Raw genomic sequence first — 17472 nt, forward strand, 5'->3', positions numbered from 1 at the left:
TATTTACTTGGCTTGGCATAATAAAACAAATTATAATTTGATTTCAGATCAGGTTTTTAACCTATTTATCATGGCTTTAAAGTAAGTAACATGCGAATAAACGACTGGACTCTGATGTGTTCAGATCTGATGATTCCAACATGGATGATTCTATTAATTTTCTTACATTTAATCCAATATGTGATTTACATATGTGATTTACAAATTTTCCAGAAACTCCATCAGAAATAAAAAATGTACAGTGGAAAAACTGCAACTGAATGTAAAAGACTAAAATTATTATCCATTGATGCAAAGAACAGACCAACACAGGAGACAAAAAGCTGATGCTCTATGTTACCAAAAGCATTACATGATGCTCCCAGGAAAGTTGTTGACAGTGGGAATTGAACCTTAGACTTCAAGATCAAAAAGCATGAGCCTTTACTACTTGAACTAAAGGCTGTAGTAGGCTCATATAAATATCCCAGCCACCAACAGCAGGGGACAGAGTGTCATACTGATTGGGCAAGCCTGCTATACCCTGGGCTAACAGACTTGTGTATTTTAGCTCATGTTTTAAAGGTTCATGCTTTAATATCCAGAGATCCCAGAGTACCCCACTGTCAACAACCTACCCAGCTTGAATACTAACAGTTAAATATAAAGCTACTTCTAAAGGGGTCATGTAAACTAGTTTGGCACGAAACTGTCATATTGTTAAACACTGTAAACAGTCATGTAGGGGCACGTCATTAATCTTCCAAATAAAAAGATGCAAGCTAATTAAAGTATTGGTATTTACTAAACTCCCACTTGAGTTATGCTAATGTAATTAAATTACATTTTAACAGCTCACTCTCCATGTCTATTTATAAATACACACATTTTATATACCTCCATGCAAAAATTTGTTTACTGGAAATGTTAATGATTAACTACAGTATGCCACTTTTAACTACTTTGTTTTTAAAAACGAGAAAACCTAGCAATTATCACACTTATTGCCTGGGATAATAACCTGCAACAATTTGCAGATATATTGCTCATGAAGTCCACTAGACTTGAATTCCAAATAAATCCACTTCATCTGTTGTAGATAACACTGCCAAATTTAAAGGGCTCTCAAATCAAAAGAGGTGCATATATTAGAGCAATGCGAGGGTAACTAGCTTTCTACTTCATTATAATTGGTAATTATTTTTATATTATGTGAGGACATTAATATGAAAACAGTGAAATTTATTTAAACTTGCAAGTATTGAAAAACTCATTTTTCCCTATGAGATTACACTTATAAATACATTCTTTTTCCAGGTCTTCTGTATAACTGGTTCTTCACATATAGTTCAACATAATGCAATTTAATAACATGAATCACATACAATACTTTGTCAAAAACTTTATTCTTTTCTCTGGTCTTTGCATACACAGGGTCAGTGGAGAAACAAAATCTGACATACAATATAGCTGAGGATCTGGCCCCGTGCATTTTATTACTGAGTTTATATCCACCTCCATGGCTTGCTTCCTAAAAATTTTCTGCATTTCCCAGAACAAAATCTGCTTTACTAATTGAGAAATATTTTCCATTAACCTCTTTAACCATTAAGGTAGCAATTATTGGTTTATCTATGATATTGATCTGGGAAAAAGAAAGCCTATGAATTGTTGGGTGAGAAAGTATACACAGTTTGGACAGATGGAAAGACACAGGTACTAGAACTAGGGATGATGGGGGTGTGACAGCATCCCAGGGCTTGAAGTGGTTTCCATTATAGACAGGGTTTATAGTATGTCTTTCAGCACCCAACCCTCCCTCCCCCCTACCACCACACACAATACAAATTGTTCCATCACCTCTGCTTACAGATGAACGTTAGCTGTAGCAGTAGAAAAAGCAAAGTGAATCAGGTAATGTTCTTATACATAAAAAGGCTATAAATATTTATAAACTGCTTGACACTGTACAGTTTAGTTTCAAACAGACTTGTGGTATGGAGATAACAGTCAATGTAAAGGACAATCTTCTCACTTGCTGATTATATCAGATCTGTCAGGCTGTTGGCCCTGAGGGGAGGGGGATAGATTCACTCCTCAGTGAATGAAAATGTTCCTGAGTGGGACCTCTCAACAAGTGGTGAGGGGCACCTACATCCCATTACTAAGAGACTCTAATGCATGACACTGCAGAGTTCCATTCTACTCCTTCAGGTGTATATCACATAGTATACATGACTCATATAATAATGCCTACCATTCACACAGTGTAAATACTATCAGTGTTATTTACGGTCAAACCATGATGGATGGTATTTCATGGCACAGATCTATGTGGAAGTGACAGACATCTGGTTTAAACTCAATCCAGAGTGACAATGTTCCTGTTTCTGGCTCAGGGATACATGTAATGGAACTCACAGGTTGAATTTGTGGTCCCATTAATAGGGGGTGAATCCACTACTAATAGGACAGGTGCAGAATTCAGGTATCATACAAGGCTGCTCTCAACATGGCTCAGGGTATCTATTGCTATCTCTGAATTATTTAGAAAGTCCCCCCCCCCATGTACCTAACTGTAGTCATACAATTCCCATCATCACTTGCAAGCTAGATTATTGTAATCCACTCCTTTTTGGTTTCCTGGTCCCATGGATGCTACTCATATCATTAGCTACATCATTTTTGCCTCTATTTAGCAGAATAGAAAAGTGGTCATATCCATTCTCCACAAACAGTAAGCAAGCCAAGAGATAATCAACAATCAAATTTTGAAATATCAGACCTTACATATTGCAGATTTTCCCTCAATTTATTTCGTATGTGAAGTGAAATAACCTGGGGTGTTCTTCACTTTTCACCATCAGGTGAAACCTGGTTTGGATCACTGGAATATTGAGATTGTCCATCAGATTTTGGGTGATCCTCTCAGTTACTTTATGACAACTTAATACTCTTTGTTTCTATCTATTTTTTATAGATGCAGGTGGTTTGAAGAGAGACCACTGAGTCCAGGTTTCATGTCATTTTTTTAAATAGTGCCTAAGTTGAAGGAGGGTGAGTGCCTATTAACATTAGCTTTGATCACAGTAATTAGGTGCTGATTGGATAATAATAATATGCAAAAATAAATGTGCTGACATATTCCTAGAGGTAGTAAATGCTTGTTTTCTATTGCTGTTTTATTGAATGACCCACACTTTCAATAACTATTTGGGACCTAATTTCAGAAAATGAACCAAGTACTGTGTTACAAATAAGGCTGACACTAGACATCACTTAAAAACCAGTGAAATGTGAAACAATCACAAAATGTCAGAGGGTCAACTCTAAACAGAAACATTTTGGAGTTTAGAAAAGCTGACTCTGAAAGACTAAAATATGTCCAGAGGATTTTATTTGAATTCTTTATTATATTGGGAATGTACTACAGAAGGGGAACATAAATTTAATAAAAAGAGCTGGAAAGACTAGAAATGGCAACAGATACTCACATAAAGAATACTAACAACAATATTGTTTATCAAAGGCTTTGAAATACAACCAATTTGGAAGACAAATATTTATTATAAGTAAAAAGCTATCTAGAACTAGTTAAATGGATAATAGAGAGAACAAAAGAAATGCTGAATGCTGACTTCAGAAAATATTTCAACAAATCAAAGGATTCTCAATATACAGTAGTTCAGTCATATTAGGCAGAAAAAATAGTGGAGAAAATTGGTCAAGTAAAAATGATACTGTAAAATTGGAAAATGGGAATGAGGAAAGGCAGATTAGTTCTACAGTTAATTTGCTTTAGTCTTCACAAAGAAGAAATAGAATAAAAAACTGCTTAAGAAAGATATTTTCATGTAAGGTTGAAGGAGAAGAATAGCAGTTGAATAAATATGAAGCTTACAGTGAAAGAGCGTATGAAAGGTTTTAGACAGCTTTAAGATGCAAGATACAAGATCCACGTAACAAGGATTTTTTTTAAAATTAAAGAAAAAAAAGACAAAGGGTCAACATCTTAAAAAATGATGTTTGCCAAATGAGGGACAACCGGTGAAAAACAAGACTTGAGGTCCATATTCAAATTCTGTTTGCGCAGGAACCACCACCCCTACAAATTATAGGCCTAAATATTATAGGCCTACATAATTATTTTATTGCAACTGTAGTAATTATGCAAGACACACAACTGTGTATGTGCTATAATGCATGGACTTCAAGTCTCATTTTTTTCCATGCATGGCCAAGATTTTTATTATGCCACCAAAGACATCACCTATTATTCATTAGAGTGTGGTTGAAGAACAAAATTTGAGTGTTATTTTAATCTAGTTTTAGTCTGAATCAATTATTGCAGTTCACAAAGATGATGATCAATTGTCAAGACTCAGAAAAAAGTCCATCAGCTTTTTTTTTATTGCTCTTCAATTTTGGTGTAAGGGAGTTTAAATACCGAGCGCTGTGTAGTCAAAGTACATCTAATCCAATGGAAATCAAGCTACACTCTTGATTGTTTTAAATTTTAGGATTGATGACCCATTGGAAAAGAGCTCTAACTGCTAAAATCCATATATGACATGAAGTGAGTGAAAGCATTTCTTACTTAAAGATGTCTTGCCATTGCAGCTTGTCAGGAGTATTGAAAAGAATTCAGTATACTTCCTCCAAATAGTTCGATATTGACAGTTTAAAATCAGTGCTTCTGGTAATGGATCAAAATTAAATTCTATAGTTACTACTACTGATTATCATCATAGAATCAGGATTTACTCTCTAGTGCACTGGCCTCTTAGCTTTGAAGAGAAATCCACTGTAACTATTTCAGTTCCACTTCAAAATAGTTCTACAATTTATCTAATTTCTATCCAGAGCTCAATAGGATTGCTTAAAAACTGACAATATTGTCTAAATGATAGTGACAGTATCATTCTCACAAGTATATAAATGGCATAGTAATATCATTCCTTCTACATTCCAACTAACAGTGGCTCTGTGCAGTGTCCAAACCTGGGTACTCTGAAATCTTAGTTTTCCCCAGCAATTAAGGCTGGGCTCTGTTGTGGAATACGGGCAGTCTGTCTGATCAAGGTTTTGTCACCGTGAATAGCTTGTTGGCCATGCTTTGGCAGCTACTACGGAAGAGGAGGAAAAGGATCTTTTTATCTTTGACATGGCTTCGATGCAGGTTTATAGAAAATCTTTGTACTTCTGTCTGCCTAAACCTGAATTTTCTGCCATTAGTGCTCCAACTTCAGTCCTCCTCTTTGTCTGACAAATAATTTGAGAACCACAGTGACATGTAGGCAATGGTAAGAAAGAGGCCATTATGAGTCATTGGGTCAATAACTGGGGCTAGTGTGCAGTTATAACAACCCACACAATCCACTACTTCAGTCTCTTGGTTACCATCTTTTGTTTTTTACTGTTGTCTTCTGAACCAGGGCTAAAAATTTTTTGTTCACTCTCAAAGATTCAGCTGTTGAATATAAATTTCCTGTGAATGAATGATAAATTTTATACAGTTCTACTATATACTACACCTGCATTACGACAGTGTATTATTTAATCCGGGGGTTTTCTTTAAAAAAACCTTGTTATTCAAAATTAGGATGAAGATTAAACTCATGGTTTCCTGTTTACAATGTTCTTCACATTAAATATATATCTACATTGTCATGCAATTGCTAACTAAAAGGCTGTCTTTCAGAATAGTGAGATTAAACAACACTATTTATTGACAGATTTTTTTTAAGTAATTGTAATTATACAAATAACTGGAGGGGGCTGGGGAATGAAGAGGAGACAGTTGCATAAATTTTTCAAACACGTAAGCCATCATTGTATTATTTGTTTTCCACTGTGTACTTACTACTTACCAATAACAAAAGTTCATTTTTCACTTCTTATCTAAATTCCTAATGAGAATACAGAAGGTGGTGAGTGTTTATTATACTTTTGTTTGTTTTAGAGCCTCTGGCAAATTGTCTACACACACAAAACTACTTCAGTTCACCATATCTCTGCACCAGTTGCAGTAACGTTGGAAACTATTTTAAATATGCAATATTTTCAGATTTTGCTTTGTCATTTGGGAGGTTATTTTACTTATATTAAAGCAGCTGTTATAATCCTATTTTACTTGCATTTTAAGATAGGCAGTTCTATTCTTTAAATAATGAATAAACCACACAATCATATGAGAGTCTCACTGAATTTTTAAGTCAGACTGTTGTGAAGAGCAAAATGAACTCCCCCTATAGTTAATAATTAGCAATGGAGCTGTTGAAAGATTTCAATGTGTCACGGATACCGTCTAATGTTTCATGCAGAACATAGAGATGCCCATGCAGAAACCAGCAGTTGTGAGATCTAGTGGAAAACTTTCATTTGCATCAGAAAACAGCCATTTAAAAAAAATTAAGTTATGAGAACATGCTTTAACTTTTATTTTGGGCTATTAGAGATTTTGACCTCCAGCATAACGTACCAAACAAGAAGCGTCAAATCTGTTAATTTACAGCACAGTTTAAAAATTAGCATGTTTCCTACTGTGCTGTTTCCTTTTTTTAAAAAAATCAGCAATAATGTATAATTTAAAGTGTCAAAAATGCTAGCAAAAGAGGTGGAGTTCCATTCTGCACAGTAATTACGCTGAAACGATAAGCTTTTAATAAGAACAATATAAAATGACAGCTATTTTGTATCTTTTGCTTTTAAGCCTACCATAAACTTGGCATTATACCGCTGTATATATCATGCTTATTGGCTCATTCTACTAAGTACAGTCTTTCTAGATTTTTCCTTCTCATTCACTTTGTCATCCTTCTGCTTCAGATTTAAAAAGTAAAAAGTATTTTCACTAACATAAAACACTGCTAACCAGTTCTATAGGGAATTTAATCGGAAGTGATCAGACGTATTTCACAAAAATACAGATTAAAAATAAGGATTTTGTGATTAAATGCAATAACAATAAAAATTACCAAGCACCAAATAGCAAAATGCTGTCAATGTCTGAATAGTAAAATAAGTAACAATGGTACAAACCTACTAGAAGGAAAGGCAACAAGGCCCTACTGTAACAGAAAAAGACTTGCAAGATTATCTGTTTACTGAACTGTCAAGGCACTCAGTGTTTGTTCAAATGATGATATCCACCTGACTGTAAAAATATTTTCAAAAGAGAAATATTTTCTTTACTTTTTAAAAATCTTACTTGCTTTTCTGCATAAACGATAAAGTTTGTGGAGAACTGTTGAACTTTCAGTGTATAAGTGTCAAAGACAACACTGAGCGTCTAATGGTGACAGGAACTTTATAGAAGCCTCAATGGATGGATAGACAGAAGGAACAGAGGGTAACATTTTCAGAAGTGTCTAAGGCATTAAGGAGCCAATGTCTCATTGATCTTCACAGAATTTAAAATCCTAAGTGACTTAGGAGCTTTTGAAAGTTCTACTCATACTATTCAGTATACAGAATTACCATCATGCTAAGGCAAATTATAAAAACCTGGTGGGTATGAGAAATTCGATAAGAAGATGCAAAAAAAACCCCCCCAAAAAACAAAAAAACACACTACATGAATTGCTACCTTACTGCTTGATTGATCAAACATCTGTTTTAGTTAATGGCTGTCATTACACTTAATAGGTTATCAAACATTAAGCTTGATGATTGTATCATTATTTATTTTCCAACTAAAGACAGAATGATTCAAATGTAGCATATTTCACCTCATAGTCTAATGCTAGAAACCTGAGGGCCAAAATAAATTAAAAAAACATATCTGAGGCCTCACAAGAACTAAAGACTTTAATCATTTTAGTAGAAATAAACAAATGACATCACATTAGCAGACAGCACATCTTGTGCACATCTAGTTTTCTAACTAATAACCAGTTAGTTCCTGGATAAAAAAAATCAGGACCAGATCATCAGATGGTGCAAAATCAGGGTAGCCCCACTGAAGGCATTTTATCATTTCTGAGGATGTGGCACTGTATTTTCAGCCATTTACATATTGCAACTCAAAAAAGAGCAAATGCACATAGAAGCCAACAAAATATTCTATGTACTGTTTGAAAAACATGTGACTGAAATAACTGCAATAATGCCAACAAATATTCACAATGGTCAGGGTGAAATTAGCCATGTTTCTGTTGAAATAATGTCAGCATATTTCCTGTTTCAGAAACACACTCATAAATTGACACAGTGCCCATTTATCTGACTCAAAGGAGCCAATACATTCCCTGAAAAGTTATTAACCTTTAGCAAAATCCAAATCATTGCTTTTGGTGGCTCTGTTATGTCTGCCATGTGTCATTTTTATTAGCTCTCTCACCAAGGGCGCATTCTTTCTTCTTACTATTCAAGGGTAAATGAGAGGGTCCTCCTATTCCTGTAATTGGATAGTGTAAACTCGCCAACAGCTTTTCAGGTTTCAGAGTAGCAGCCGTGTTAGTCTGTATTCGCAAAAAAGAAAAGGAGTACTTGTGGCACCTTAGAGACTAACAAATTTATTTGAGCATAAGCTTTCGTGAGCTGTAGCTCATGAAAGCTTATGCTCAAATAAATTTGTTAGTCTCTAAGGTGCCACAAGTACTCCTTTTCTTTTTTGCGAACAGCTTTTCATAGTTTATGAACCTTTTACTCTCTCCTACCCAGCCCTCCATTTACCATTTTCTAGATGTGCACACACAAATATTTTTAAAAGTCTGCACTGCAGATTTAGGGTAATCAGAATACAGTAGAAATCTGCTAATTCACACTGACTGGGAGACCCATTATGAATTAGTGAATTTGCTTAATTGTTTGTTCACTCAATTTGCAACAATCACAAAATATACTGTACTTGGCAAAAACAACTGATCTCAATGAGATTACTCACATGCTGAAGTACCTTTTTGAACTGGGGGGCTGAATCAGGATTCAAACCTACGTCTTCAGAGATGAAAGGTACAATCCCCCACACTCTCCACAGTTAATGGATTTAAAAACAAAAAAAGTTAAGGCTGAGAGAAGGAGGTCCTCCTTTGACTTTCTTTTGCATGGGAATATCTTGTAATTTTTTATTGAAATTGCTTCTGTAAACTAACCTGTAATAAGAAAAGGAGTTCCTGTGGCACCTTAGAGACTAACAAATTTATTTGAGCATAAGCTTTCGTGAGCTACAGCTCACTTCATCGCTCACAAAAGCTTATGCTCAAATAAATTTGTTAGTCTCTAAAGTGCCACAAGTACTCCTTTTCTTTTTGCGAATACAGAGTAACATGGCTGCTACTCTGTAGCCTGTAATAGTTAGGAAGAGAAAAGCTATAGCAGGTGCTCTCATAACTTATTTTATTAAAATGTGATGAATTCTCATGAATCTTAAATTAGCAATACCTTTCTGCACACTTTACCTTTTTATTTTATTAAAATGGAATTCTTCTTCTTTATGTACAATTTTGTAGAAGTGCATCAATCAAGTTGATAGTCAATTAAATTAATTATTAGTTGATGTGCAGTTAATGTTTGTATTTGATTGATCATTATCAGCTATCACTGAAGCTGAGCTGCGCTTCATACTTTCTTAGATGGAAATGAAGATTTTACAAGTCTTCCTATAGTACAGGGGTGGGCAAACTTTTTGACCCAAGGGCCACATCTGGGTGGGGAAATTGCATGCAGGGCCATGAATGTAGGGCTGGGGCTGGGGCAGGCGCGTGGGTGCAGTGTGCAGGAAGAGACTCAGGGCAAGGGGTTGGGGAGCAGGAGGGATGTGGAGTGTAGGAGGGGGCTCAGGAGGGGGCTGAGGTGCAGGAGGAGGTGTAGCAGGGGGCTCAGGGAGGTGATTGGGGTATGGGGTGCAGGAGGGATGTGGGGTGCTCCAACCCAGAGCCGCTTACCTTGAGCAGCTCCGGGGTGGCAGCAGTGCACAGTGGGGCTAAGGCAGGCTCCCTGCCTGCCCTGGCCTCGTGCTGCTCCCAGAAGCAGCAGCACCATGTCCCTGTGCCCCCTGGGGGAGGGGGCACAGAGGGCTCCATGCACTGCCCTCATCTGCGGCCACCTCCCCCAAGCCCTGTTCCCATTGGCCGTGGCTCCCTGTTCCCGGCCAACGGGAGCTGCAGGGGGCGGTGCCTGCAGGCGAGGGCAGCGCACGGAGCCCTCTGTCCCCCTTCTTCCCCCAGGGGCTGCAGGGATGTGGTGCTGGCTGCTTCCAGGAGTGGCGCGGGGCCAGGGCAGGCAGGAAGTCTGCCTTAGCCCCACGGCACCACAGGGGTGGCAATCCCGTGGGCCGGATCCAAAGCCCTGACAGGCCAGATCCAGCCCATGGCTCTGTAGTTTGCCCACCCCTGGTATAGTACCTGTAAAATTTCTATATCCTGTTGTTAAACCTAAACACAATAATAAGATCCTTGTCAATATAAACATATGACATAAAAACATTAATATGAATACACATTCTTCCATACAACCGTAGCAATCAAACTACTAATATATTGGAAAATTGTTAGAACAGCATTACACATCATTTCCTTTTGGAAAAACATAGTTTATCCCATAGTTTCCTTACTCAGCAGTAATTTTAATTGCCTTATGAAAGTCTAGTTCTTTCAGAAACCTTTTACTACTGAACAGCACTTTTATTACTGCTAAAGAGATCTTATAGTATCATAATGTAGCAATATGCCCTCTGAACTGAACAGAAAATTTTTTGGAATACACTTATTTAATGTTTTCTGAAAGTGTAGTTGAAAGGAACCAGTATTCTCATATTTTTTACAACCATCTGTGACAGATATGACAATATCCTTGACAAAGCTTACTGAAGTAAGTTAAATTTTATTGAAAAAAGTTTAAGTATTTTAGGAATTCATGATATTAAAAATGCAAGTATTTATGTACTATTGAGAGACTGTATGTATTTCCATGGGAAAGGGAACCCTCCAGGTTCTAAGAAAAGTGGCAGGGTGGTTAAGCAAATGCACTTAAATTGTAACACCTCCAGAGAGCTACCACCACCTGGAGAGAAGCTTGGATATACAAGTTCAAACTGAATTCTCCAGAATGATTTTTGGTTAAACAGCCGGAATTAAAACTGACACAGGGCCTGCTTTCTGATCCAGCAAATGGACAGGACCTCTGGTCAAAGGGGGGACCCAATCCAAGGGAAGGGTTGGAAGGACTATAACCAATCAGAGCCCTCACTGGACTTCAGGAATGATCTCTGCTAAGCTTATTAGCATGAATTTAGGTTATTTTATTGTTTTAATATGTTTTCTCTATAATGTTTTCACCTTAGGAAAAGAAGTGTTTGCTTAGAAAGAGATGTGTGGTAACTTATAACTGTTGGAAATTACCTTGCCTCACATTTCTGAGGAGAGAAGGATTTTGGGAAATAACACAGTGGAGGCAGGGAACAGTTCATCCTGGAGAAACCCTGGTCAAAAGGGAGAGAGACATGGGTCTCTGCCTGAGAGAGATGACAGCTGAGGAGCTGGGACCCTAGTTTGGGTACCCTTGCTGGACCATAGAGGGGGAAATACAGATGCAGTTGCCCTGAACTGTAACACCATTCATTCTTGTTTTAGTCACTTGCTATAGAGAGCTCATTGTCAAAGCGCTACCCAAAATGTTAACCGGTTTCATGGGAGTTACGTGCCTAAAATTTCACAGTGAAAATTAACTTATGTCACCTTGAGAAAATGCTTCAGATCAACTCTCATCTGTATCAGCAATGACACAATGTATTTGAAAGTCATTAGGGACAAATCCTGCAAGGTCTTGAGAACCTTCAAATCCCATTTACTCAATGATAATTGAAGGTGCTCATCACCCATAGAATTCAAAGTCAGAAATGACTCTAGTCCTTCATTTAGATAGTTTTCTTATAACAAAGGGAGATGCCTGAACAACGTTTCTGTACCCGCATGATATAACACTATACTTTCAAACCAAAGTATATCCAAAATTTGACTCAGAGGATTGAATTTGATCCTCAGTTGTACCTATGTAATACTATTGCCTTCAGTAGCATGCATGAGTGCAAGTGAGGGCAGAATCTGGCCATTATGAATATGTAAAGCAAGAATAGGATTGCAGTGTGAAGTCAGTTTAACATCCTAGTTCCCTGTTTTGCAAGTATAAAAAGGTACATCTAGGCCAAGTATATAATGCATTTAGCTATTTTAGAATGCATAGAGATTCTCTGTGGTAGATGATTACATTTAAATAAAGTGGACTCAAAATAAGGTCCTCATCTATATAACTGGATTTTGCTTTTTTATAATGAGTTAGAGAGTAATTGTTTATTTTTATAAAGAAAATAGAAGTTATGATTTCTCATGGTAACAGTTTTTTGGTTGTTTTTCCCCTCGTGAGTCGCTGAATAAAGCATTTCTATGACTGAAAAGTTGTTTCTCAAAAGAAATTTGTACATTCTGAACATATACTCAAAAGATTGCCAAGTAAGTATTTAAAAAGGTTATCTATCAGATTTTTGATCATAAGCTTAGTTTAGTTAACAGCAAGAAAAATATCCTCTTCCTGTGAGGGGTATTTTGTTTTGTTTTAAAAAAGATATGCATATAAGCTACAAATTCCAGCAGACCCTGTGACTCATCCTACCAAAACAGTTTAGTTTAAAGTCAATTGGTTATGAAGACAAATTAAATACATTATGGAATCTCAGAGAGATGCCATTCTTGGATGCCCAGTGGGAAAACCTTGCCCATGTGGCCAGGTAAATCAGTCTGGTTGAGGGCTTCATACACCCCAGGACTCCTTCTGAACAGGTCTGTTCCTTGGTCTGTTCCAGGTCTGTTCCATGCAGCATCCATGCTGAGAGGTGGAGGGAGTCAAGGTTGGAGTGTAGGGGCCGACCATGGTCCTGTGACAGCTGGTCCGGGAGGTTGGGCATGGGCCAGGGACAAGCTCATGAGCGTGCCGAACCAATGTTGGTGAGGCCATGCCAGGACAATCATGACAACCTGAGCTTTGTCTCTCTTGATCTTTGCCAGGACTCTGCCGATGAGTGGAATTGGAGGGAACACGTACATCAGGCTCCCTGACCACAACGGGAGGAAAGCATCGGAGAGGGAGCCATTGCTCAGATCTTGCTGAGAGCAAAACCGGTGGCATTTTCTGTTCTGTCTGGTTGCATATAGGTCCGCTTGGGGAGTTCCCCACCTTTGGAAGATCATGCAGGCTACCCTGGATGGAGCAACCACTCGTGGTGAGAGGAGAAGTCCCTGCTGAGCTGGTCCACCAACGCATTCTTGACACCAGGAAGGTGACAAGCTTCCAGGGGAATTTCGTAGCTGATGCCAAAGTCCCATAGATGGAGTGCCTCTTGACAGAGAGTCAACGAGTGCGCTCTCCCTTGTCTGTTGATGTAGAACATCAAGGCTGTGTTGTCCATCAGGACTTGTACCATCTTGCCCGACAGGTGGGGCAGGAAGACCGCGCATGCCAGCCGGACTGCGTGGAGCTCTTTGACATTTATGTGCAACTTTGCCTCCTCTGGGGACCACATTCTGTATCTGTCGGTCACCAAGATATGCACCCCAGCCGAGGTCCGAGATGTGCGACACCAACTCGATGCAGTGAGAAGGGTTATCGAATGGAACCCCTTCCAGGATTGTCCTGCAGTCAGTCCACCGTCGCAGAAAGGTAAGCATCGCCTAGGAATAGTAACAATCTTTTCCAGGGCGTCCCGGGACTGGTAATAGACCATCCCCAGCCATTGTTGCAGGGGCCGCGTCCGGAGCCTGGCATGGCAGACCACGTAAGTGCATGCTGCCATGTGACCCAGGAGACGCAGACAGACCCTGGCTGTAGTCAGAGGGAACATGGAGACTTCTGTGATGAGGTTCGTCAATGTGTGGAACATTTCCAGCAGCAGGAATGCCCTGGTGCAGATTGAGTGAAGGACCGCTCCAATGAACTCTATCCTCTGCACTGGCATGAATGTCGACTCTTTGTTGTTTACCAGTAGGCCCAGAAAGCGGCACATGGCCTGAAGCACTGTGACATCCCTTTGAACTTAAGACCTGGAGCTGCCCTTGACAAGCCAGTCATCGATGTACGGGTAGATCTGAATACCCCAGCGCCTGAGGTAAGCCACTACCACCAACATGCACTTGATAAACACTCTTGGTGCTGTTGGCAGGCCGAATGGGAGGACTGTAAACTGGTAGTGGTGGGCCCCACTGTAAACTGGAGGAAGCATCCGTGTCCTTGAAAGATCGCTATCTGGAAGTATGCGTCCTTCAAGTCAAGGGCAGCATACCAGTCTCCTGGATCCAGGGAAACCTTGCAGAACTTTACTTCTTTAGGTACTTGTTGATGTTTCGCAGGTCCAGGATAGGCCATAGACTGCCCTTGGCCTTTGGGATTAAAAGGACGGGGAATAGAACCTCTTGTTCCTGTACTTGAGAGGAACTTCTTCCATCGCACCCAGCTGTAATAAGCCTTTTCCTTCTATGCAAGGACTCTTGTGAGAGGGGCCCCTGAAAAGGGATAGGGAAGGCAGGTGGGAAGGGGGCATAGAAAGGAACTGGAGGGTATAACCCTGTTCCACCATGCTGAGGACCTATCAGTCCAAGGTTATAGCCTTCTAGGCAGGGAGGAAGAGGGAAAGACAGCTGGAGAACACAGGGAAGGATGGATCCAGGGAATAGTCTGGTAGGTCGCCTTTGGGCTCACCCTCAAAACAACCGTTTGGCCCCCTGCTTATTACAGGTCGAGCCCGACCGGCCAGAGGGTGGAGGCGGGTGGCTTGGGCAGTGCTTGTAGCCCTGGGCTCATTTATGGGGCTGGTCCTGCCATGGCTGACTCCCCTGGCTCAGCGGCTGCTGCAATTTGAACTACTTATGCGCTGGGGCTGGGACGTAGAGACCAGAGTTTTTAAGATGGTGCGGGAGTCCTTGAGGCCATGCACTCTGCTGTCTGTTTGCTCTGCAAATAGGGCCTGGCCATCAAGGGCACATCCTGCAATGACTGCTGAGCCTCAGTGGACAACCCAGAGAGGAGCAGCCAGGAGGCTCGCCGCATGGAGACAGCAGAAGCCATGGTGGAGGCAACAGCGTCCACGGCATCTGACGCTGCCTGGAGGCCCACCCTGGCTGCGCTCATGTCTTCATTGAGGATCACTCGGAACTCCTTCTTGGAAGCCTCAGGGAGCGACCCTTCGAACTTGGCCATGGCTTGCCACATATTGAAGTCATGGAGGGCTTGGTGGTTGGTCACTCTCAGCTGAAGGCTGGAAGACAAATAAACCTTACATCCAAGCGGGACCAGGAGCTACTATGAGCTGGTTGCCGGAAGGATTGCCCTGAGTACGGCGACGTTCCTTTTGGATAAGGGTGATGACGGCCCAGTGATGGGTGGTCGATGATACCTGATCAGTACTGGGATTGGTACCAAGCCTTTGAAGATGGTCGGGGCTGGTCCCAAAGTTCTTGCCAGGTGACATGTGCCTCAGAGGGTCTGCGCCAAACTACTGGCGAGGTACGCCTCTAGTCCCTCGATCAGTGCCCCTGTGGTGTGGGGACCAAAGAGGGCTCCACTGAGTCTGCCTCTCCCATCCTGAGGCGGGACGGCTGCGGGTGGGCGAACACTGGTGGGATGTCTGTCTTGATGGGGAATGGTACTACTGAGGCAGGGACACACACATAGGTCTTAACGCGGTCCCCCCAGACCAGGTTACCGCAGCAGCAGGTGAGGGCGGCACTGGGAGCATCAAGATCTCCTGAGCTGCTTGAAGGGCTTTAGGCGTCAACGGCACCTGAAGCTGGCCGGTGACTGCACTGCTATCTGGAGTCACAGGCAAGGCATGGGATGGGTGCACCACTTGACTTAAACTGGGGCCTGACTTCCCAAGGGGGATGTTGAGCTGCCTGACACAGGTCTTGTCTCACTCAGTGCCCTCTTCTTTCCTCTGCGGGAGGTAGGAGATCTTCCCCTCACAGTCTTTTTCAGCTTCTTGACCAGAGCTTGACGTGGAGGGAGACCGGTACTGGCTCGTGGACGGCGCCAGAGGAGCACTGCGCATGGAGGCTATGGTGCTCAGTGCGGAATCCAGTGCCAGAGTGAGTGCCAACTCCATTAGGAGCGCTCTTAGAAGATTATCACGCTTCTTCTTCATCCTAGGTTTGAAGGACATGCAGATACGGCAATTGTCACTTATGTGCTCCTCGCCTAAGCATCTTAGGCAGCTGGTATGTGGATCGCTGATGGGCATAGACTGTTTGCAGCGATTGCAGGGCTTAAAGCCTAGGGACTGGGACATGCTCTGACCCTCGGCTGGGTCCCATTGGGGACTAACAGAGAATTTGAGAACTATTACTAAGGGTAACTAAGAAAATGACTAACCATATATAGCTATTTTACAGGATTTCAAAGTTTGCAAGAACAGAGAAGAAATCAATGCTAACTGAAGCAGCAGACATTCCAGCACCATCACTGGTAGCAAGAAGGAACTGAGGATGGGGGGAGTCAGCAGTGCCCCTTATATCACGCCATGCGGGCGCCACTCCAGAGCATGTCAGAGTCGGTCCCCTATGGATACTGCTGAGGGAAAAACTTCTGGCATCGGTGCATGTGGGGAACACACACACCTAATATGGAATGGACATGAGCAAGCACTCAAAGAACTAGGCAAATATCTAGATGAGCTACCTACCCCCTGGAAGACCTCTACATAGCCCCAGGGATATGTGTACCACTGATTAAGAACCACTGGTCTAGATCAATTTAATTTTAGCTATTTAGATTATTTTAACGCATCAGCCCTTTTGAATGTTTACCAGCCTTCCAAATACAAAGTTACAAGTAATGTTTTACAAGTCTGCCATAACAGATGCATGTAAAGCAATCTGTCATAATTTAAGTAATAGTTAGAACTCTTGAAAAAGCTTATGCATCTTGGATGAAAGTCAGTATTAGTATTTCAGTGGTTTTACCCAGTGGTAATATTTAATTGTGTCTGTCTAGTATTTGTTCATTGCATAGTCAGATTAGCTAAAACTCCATGTATGACAGTTACAAAGGAATATATTGAGCATTGAGCATTTGAATTATGGTAGTACCTAGAGAATCCAATGAGGGACTGAGGCCCCAGCATGCTAGATACTGTACACATGTATTAGAAAAAGACAGTCACTGCCCCAAGGATCTTATAAGCTTAGCATATAACAAGAGACAAGTGAATCAAAACAAGAGGAAGGAAGAGTGGGAGGAAGAGAAGGGTGACAGTAACACCACCCACGGTAATACAACAAGTGGCAATCCAGCACACCAATTGCCTAGCTATTGAGAAAAATCAGCTAATACAACTGTCTGATAGCTACAGAATAGCTGAAAACACAAAAATTTAAGAATCATTAATACCACTATTGCATTTTTAAAAAATTGTGATTACGTACTGGGGGGGGAGGGGAGGAGATGCAGCTTTTTCTGAGAACAGAGGGTAAGTAATAATGAATTTATGGCATCTTATTTATGCTGTAT

The 17472-nt window shown here is 40.7% G+C and overlaps 1 protein-coding gene across 2 annotated transcripts in view; it reads right to left on the reverse strand.

The window, feature by feature from the left end:
- The window catches only part of CHN2 (chimerin 2), a 194809-nt gene that overhangs the window by 107870 nt on the left and 69467 nt on the right, over nucleotides 1–17472 (reverse strand). The gene's annotated exons all lie outside the window — the stretch shown is intronic.

This window comes from Dermochelys coriacea, chromosome 2, assembly GCF_009764565.3.
Source record: "Dermochelys coriacea isolate rDerCor1 chromosome 2, rDerCor1.pri.v4, whole genome shotgun sequence".
Classification (NCBI taxonomy): domain Eukaryota; kingdom Metazoa; phylum Chordata; order Testudines; family Dermochelyidae; genus Dermochelys; species Dermochelys coriacea.